General features: G+C 41.1%; 1 pseudogene; it reads right to left on the bottom strand.

Annotated features, from left to right (window-relative positions):
* Positions 1-3805: 3805 nt before the first annotated feature.
* LOC124553394 overlaps positions 3806-7677 on the bottom strand; it is a 31060-nt pseudogene continuing 27188 nt past the window's right edge.

Raw genomic sequence — 7677 nt, 5'->3', positions numbered from 1 at the left:
CAGTGAGCTTGCTGTTTCAGAAAAGCTGCCATTGTGATGAAAGTGTTACATTATCTTTAAATAAGGCTGCATAAATGGTTAAAGTGAAACTACGGATACTGGATGTTAGGCTTAAATATGCTATTGTCAAACCATTACACAAAAAAGGAGACAAATCATCAGTGGAAAACTTCTGTCCCATTTCATTATTGGCAATATTTTCAAAAGTGTTTAAAGGGTTATGTAAATAGATTTTATAAACACTTAGTACAGAAAAATATTCTCATTCACAATCAGTTCGGATTTTGGAAAGATTGTCTACTGATCAAGCTATATTCACTTTTACAGGTGATATATTAGAATTGATGAATCAAAAGTTATTACCACTTGTAATACGAGGTGCATTCAAGTTCTAAGGCCTCCGATTTTTTTTCTAATTAACTACTCACCCGAAATCGATGAAACCGGCGTTACTTCTCGACATAATCGCCCTTCAGACGTACACATTTTTCACAACACTGACGCCATGATTCCATGGCAGCAGCGAAGGCTTCTTTGGGAGTCTGTTTTGACCACTGGAAAATCGCTGAGGCAATAGCAGCACGGCTGGTGAATGTGCGGCCACGGAGAGTGTCTTTCATTGTTGGAAAAAGCCAAAAGTCACAAGTCACTGGGAGCCAGGTCAGGTGAGTAGGGAGCATGAGGAATCACTTCAAAGTTGTTATCACGAAGAAACTGTTGCGTAACGTTAGCTCGATGTGCGGGTGCGTTGTCTCAGTGAAACAGCACACGCGCAGCCCTTCCCGGACGTTTTTGTTGCAGTGCAGGAAGGAATTTGTTCTTCAAAACATTTTTGTAGGATGCACCTGTTACCGTAGTGCCCTTTGGAACACAATGGGTAAGGATTACGCCCTCACTGTCCCAGAACATGGACACCATCATTTTTTCAGCACTGGCAGTTGCCCGAAATTTTTTTGGTGGCGGTGAATCTGTGTGCTTCCATTGAGCTGACTGGTGCTTTGTTTCTGGATTGAAAAATGGCATCCACGTCTCATCCGTTGTCACAACCGACGAAAAGAAAGTCCCATTCGTGCTGTTGTTGCGCGTCAACATTGCTCGGCAACATGCCACACGAACAGCCGTGTGGTCGTCCGTCAGCATTCGTGGCACCCACCTGGATGACACTTTTTGCATTTTCAGGTCGCCGTGCGGGATTGTGTGCACAGAACCCACAGAAATGCCAACTCTAGAGGCGATCTGTTCAACAGTCGTTTGGCTATCCCCCAAAACAATTCTCTCCACTTTCTCGATCAAGTCGTCAGACCGGCTTGTGCGAGCCCGAGGTTGTTTCGGTTTGTTGTCACACGATGTTCTGCCTTCATTAAACTGTCGCACCCACGAACACACTTTCGACACATCCATAACTCCATCACCACATGTCTCCTTCAACTGTCAATGAATTTCAATTGGTTTCACACCACGCAAATTCAGAAAACGAATGATTGCACGCTGTTCAAGTAAGGAAAACGTTGCCATTTTAAATATTTAAAACAGTTCTCATTCTCGCCGCTGGCGGTAAAATTCCATCTGCCGTACAGTGCTGACATCTCTGGGATGTATTGACAATGAACGCGGCCTCATTTTAAAACAATGCGCATGTTTCTATCTCTTTCCAGTCCGGAGAAAAACAATCGGAGGCCTTAGAACTCGAATGCACCTCATATTCTGTGATCTGGCTAAAGCTTTTGATTGTGTTAAGCATGATATCCTTATACAAAAGTTAAAATATTATGGGATAACAGGAGTAGCAGGCTCATTGTTCTCATCTTTTTAATAGAAAACAGTGTGTGTCTGTATCAGGCTTACCACATAACAATAGTCATTCAAAATATGAAACCACCAGACAAGGGGTTCTCCAGGCCCTTGTTGTTCCTATCATATATTAATGACCTTCCATATGCAGTGTCACAAAATGCAAATTTTGTCTAATTTGCAGATGATACAAGTGTTGGTATAAAAAACTATACCTGTGATCTCACTGAGCAATCGGCTAACGCAATATTTGTAAGTATCAGTTCACACCTAATGAATTGTCACTGAATTTTGACAAGACCCAGTACATACAGTTTAGTACCTCACAAAGAATACCTGACCCTATAAGTGTAATGTATTCAAACAATGAAGTTAAAGCTGTAGACAGTGTCAAATTTTTAGGGGTACAAATAGACCACAACCTAAATTGGAAAACTCACACTCTAGACTTAACGAAACGCCTTAATCAAGCTAAATTTGCAGCATGCATGATAGCAGAAATAGGTGATTTAAAAATGAAGAAGTTCGTTTATTCGGCCTACTTCCATTCACTAATGACTTATGGAATCATCTTTTGGGGAAACTCCTCTCACAGAGAGAACATTTTCAAGATTCAGAAACGAGTCATTAGAATCATATCTGGTGTCAGTCATAGATCACCATGCAGAGACCTCTTTAAGAAACTTGGCATTCTAACTAATCACTACATATACTCATTGATGTCCTTTGTCATTTCCGACATGTCTCTTTTCACACAAAATAGTGCAAAACATGATTATAATACCAGAACCAAAAACATTCTGTATATGGACTATAAAAGCTTAACATTAATACAAAAAGGAGTCAAATACATGGGTACTCATATATTCAATAACTTATCAGAGCACATCAAAGGTCTTGTAAGTGATAAAAATCAGTTTCAGAGTGAATTAAAGGACTTCCTGTTGGCCAACTCCTTCTATTCCATCGTCCATCTGCATTAGAATTGTACAAAATCCATGTACCTGAATTTAAAAAAAATTAAAAAAACTTTGACTCTTTCCGCATCCCTCTCCAAGGGATCCATGGAAAACGATAAATGTAATGTAGCTTTGCTGTAATGATGTTGTGTTGTGTGACAGCATACGTGCGCAAAAAGGGAGAGAACAAAACTCTGACTATTACTCTTTTTTTCCATCTGTATAATATTTTGGAATGTAGGCTGTGGTGACAGATTGACCGGTAGTGTAGCCAAGGTCTAGGATACATTGAAATGTGATAGTTTGGTTCTGAAATGGCAAAGCTATATAGAAGGCTTCAGTTATTCCACGTGAGGGATTGTAACATATTGGTGACGCACTGAAATGACTGAGCAGGAAAAATGTTTGGATTAAGAGTGAGGAATTATAAATATAGTGTAACAGAACAATTTTTTTCTTTTTTATGCAGGTGTGTAGTTTTAGTCAGTGTAGTTTACTCTTTTTGTGCTGATGTTTGATTTCATGTATGGACTGAAATAAAAACAAATTACAGAAAGCATAGATATTAAAGTTGAGAGGAATGAAAGAAGAAAGGAAATAAAATATAAAATCATATGAATTACAACAAATGCAATCAAAGTATAGCAGTACACACTTTCTGCTAAAATTAGAAATTTTCTTGCCGTACATAGTTCAGACAATCTGCATTGTTGACAAGAAATGAGGAAACACTGTTGGCAATGTTATCACTTAAGAAAATTAACATGTTGTGAAGGCTATCAAGGCTGTTGACATTAGTTGTGAATACACCTTTATACAAATGCAGGATATACATTCCAAACGACAGCTTTTAAAAAATTCAACTTGAGTTTGAACAAAACTCCTGCGGATGATAGAGCACGGCCCGTTTAGAATGCCAACTGCAATGTGCAGGAGCTGCAGTGGCACCAGCCATTGACATCGGGACAGACAGTGAATTTTAGGAGGACGGACAGCAGAAGTCAACACGAGCAGCTTTCAAGACCCCGCATTTCACAATGCGGAGCCTCAGCAGCTCAGAGCATCCCCAGCTTCCACCACTCTTCTCTCATCTTTGCCAGCTCCACGCCTTCCCAGTGATGCATTGGCAGCTTAGCGAAGAACCTGCAAAAGAAGAGGACAAATGAATGATCGTATGGCATTGTTGGCCGGGAGAATCAGTGTGCTTCACATTTCTTTGATGGCAATATTGTTTGAGCGGGTGTGCACACTCCTGAAGGGGAACGGTACGGAAGGAAATCTGTTGTATCCTTTTCAGTCAGACCATCTCAGCATTAATTTTAAGTGATTCAGGGTTATCACGAAAAACCTAAATTTGAAAAAATATTGAAATTTAGATGAAGCTCAAAAAATTCATGATAAGTCATTCTGTGTTTTAAGAGTAGGCCATCATCTTCAGTTTAAAAAGGCAAGACTTTAAAAATGAATAAAAATGAAATGGAAAGTTATAAAAAAGAGGGGGCACTAAAACTATCATGTTAAATAGTCTCCAACTTAGTCTACATTCAGGCTTGATATTCTGCTCCATGATAACGTTAGATGTTGCTTTATTCACATCCATCCACATTATTTTCATAATGGTTAATGTGGAGGTATGGTTTTCATGTAAATTTGTATCCCATACTAAAATGCGAAATCTGCTATAGTGGAAAGCAGCTTCCATGAAATAGTTTTCTCATGAAACAGTGAAGAAATTTATTTGCTCTTTGATATTGTGGCTTTAAAGATTATAATTACCTTGTTTACTAAAATGTTATCCAACTTGGGCTGGCGACCATAATATTACCCCGCTACAACTGTCAACAACTTTGTGCTACCTAGCAGATACATTTCACAATTTGCTTTCTTTTATTTCTATCCTGATTAAGGTGTGTATCAGACACAAATCACTGAGTCTGATTGTCTAAACGAACCATTAATAACATGACAGGATCAAAATTTAGAAAAATAATAGCACATGAATTACAGAGTTGTTAGATATTATGTAACTGGGTTGATGATAAAACTACTCACCAAGTGGCAGCAGGAGAACATACACATAAATGTTTAAGGAAATTTGCAAGCTTTTGGACCCATTGACTCTTTCCTCTGGCAGAAGGGTTCAAGGGGTAGGAAGAGGGATGAAGAAAAAGAACTGGCAATGTTTAGGAAATGGGAAGTGTTTGGAAAAGTTGTCCAGAACCTTGGGTTAGGGGACTTACCGAACTGAGAGCTTAGAAGTAATAATGGAGACAGAGATTACTGATGAAACACTATGCAAGAGTTAATAAGAGTGGAAAGCTAAGTACATTGTATGTGGAAGAGGGTATGGGGAGGGGGGTGGGGTCAGAACATAAATGATGTAGAAAACAACTAAAAGGGAGTGAAGAAAGGAATAGTTACCGTGAGACCGCTGAGACCATAGAAATTAACATAAATTAAGGCCAGGTAAGTGGCGAGAATCAAGGACATCATGTAATGCCAGTTCCCACTAGATATTCACTTTACTAGACTTTACACCTACCAAAACTGCTTTATCCCCTGGGGCAGACATACAAATATATCAGGGGCATGGCCATAGAACCAGGAGGTCTCCTTCCTATGCCAGTCTTTTCGTGGGTCCCTTGGAGAGGCTTTCTGGGATCCATAACCCTTCAGCTTGTGGTTTGATCTAGATACATTGATGACATCTTTGCCATATGGACCCCCAGTGAGGTTTACATGTTAAAATTCCTAGAATCTCTGAATATATTCTCCCAATTAAATTTCACATGGTCCTATTCTGTATCCCAAGCCACTTTCCTTTATGTTGACTTCATCCTCACCAAATGTCAGCGACTCGCTTCTGTTAACATTAACTCTACTAACGAACAACAGTTGCAGTCCTTTACATGTCAAACATTTCTTCCCATACAGCCTTGGCATTAGAAGTGAATGTACACTATGCGATCAAAAGTATCCGGACACCTGGCCGAAAATTACTTACAGGTTCGTGGTACGCTCCATTGGTAATGCTGGGATACAGTATGGTGTTGGCCCACTCTTAGCCTTGATGAAAGTTTCCACTCTCGCAGGCATACATTCAATCAGGTGCTGGAAGGTTTCTTTGGGAATGGCAGCCCATTCTTCACGGAGTGCTGCACTCAGAAGAGGTATCGACATCGGTCAGTCGAGCCTGGCACAAAATCGGTGTTGCAAAACATCCCCAAGGTGTCCTGTAGGATTCAGGTAGGACTCTGTACAGGCCAGTCTATTACGGGGATGTTATTGTCATGTAACTGCTCCGCCACAGGCCATGCGTTATGAACAGGTGCTCAATCGTGTTGAAAGATGCAGTCACCATTCCGGAATTGCTCTTCAACAGTGGGAAGCAAGAAGGTGCTTAAAACATCATTGAGGCCTCTGCTGTGATAGTGCCATGCAAAACAACAAGGGGTGCAAGCCTCCTCTAAGAAAAATACGACCAGACCATAACACCACTGCCTCCGAGCTTTACTGTTGCTACCATACAGATCACCACAGTGTGTACCATGATTTGTCACTCCACTCAATGTTTTTCCACTGTTCAGTCATCCAATGTTTACACTCTTTACACCAAGTGAGGCATCATTTGGCATTTACCGATGTGATGTGTGGCTTATGAGCAGCCACTCGACAATGATATCCAAGTTTTCTTGCCTCCAGCGTAACTGTCATAGGACTTGCAATGGATCCAGATGCAGTTTGGAATTCCTGTGTGATGGTCTGGATAGATGTCTGCCTATTACACATTATGACCCTCTTCAACTGTCAGTATGCTTTTGTGCTGTACGTGTCCCTTCACATTTGCACTTCACTATCACAATGGAAACAGTCGACCTAGGGATGTGTAGGAGTGTGGCAATCTCGCGTACAGATGTATGACACAAGTGACACCCAATCACCTGACCACATTCGAAGTCCGTGAGTTCTATGGAGCACCCCACTCGGCTCTCTCACGATGTGTAATGACTACTGAAGTTGCTGATATGGAGTACCTGGCAGTAGGTGACAGCACAATGCACCTAATATGAAAACATATGTTTTTGTGGGTGCCTGGAGACTTCTGAACACATAGTGTGTGTTCAGATGCAAACTCTTTAGAGCAAAACACCACTATTCTAACCTCAGCCTTCACTGGACATAATTTACTCTGCCAGCCTGGTTCAAAATCAGGTTTCTCAGTCCATCAGATCCAATTCAGGTACTATCGAGTCCTCCAAATAAACATCACTTTCTGTAACTCAGTATTATCCTTGTCTTGAATGTATCAATCAGCTACTTTGACAAGTCTATGACTTCCTAAAATCATGTCCTGAAATGAGGTCCATTCCATCAGACATTTTCCCCACAACACCTAAAATATTTCATGCCCCCCTGCCCCTTCCCAGTCTCAGCAATATCCTGGTCGGACTGTCCTCCTTGTAAGACTTGCCCTATGTACCCTCCTACCATCACCTATACCAGCCCTGTAACTGTCAAAACATATACTGTCAATTAGAGAGCCACCTATGAAACAACATATGTCATGTACCAGTTGCTATGAAGGCAATGTTTGGCCTTTTACGTTGGCATGACTATCACCAAGTTATAAATTAGGATGAATGGACATAGGCAGAGTATACACACTGACAACACAGAATATCATGTTCAGGGCATGCTGTACAACATGACTGTTGTGACTTCGGTGCACGTTTCACCGTCTGGACTCTGCCACCAGACATTAGCTTCTCAGCACAGAGCGAGGTGGCGCAGTGGCTAGCACACTGGACTCGCATTCGGGAGGACGACAGTTCAATCCCATGTCCGGCCATCCTGATTTAGGTTTTCCATGATTTCCCTAAATCACTTCAGGCAAATGCCGGGATGGTTCCTTTGAAAGGGCACGGCC

Source organism: Schistocerca americana, chromosome 11 (assembly GCF_021461395.2).
Source record: "Schistocerca americana isolate TAMUIC-IGC-003095 chromosome 11, iqSchAmer2.1, whole genome shotgun sequence".
In the NCBI taxonomy this organism is placed as follows: Eukaryota; Metazoa; Arthropoda; class Insecta; order Orthoptera; family Acrididae; genus Schistocerca; species Schistocerca americana.
The sequence above is the reverse complement of the archived record's forward strand: the minus strand, read 5'-3'. Positions and strand labels throughout refer to the sequence as shown.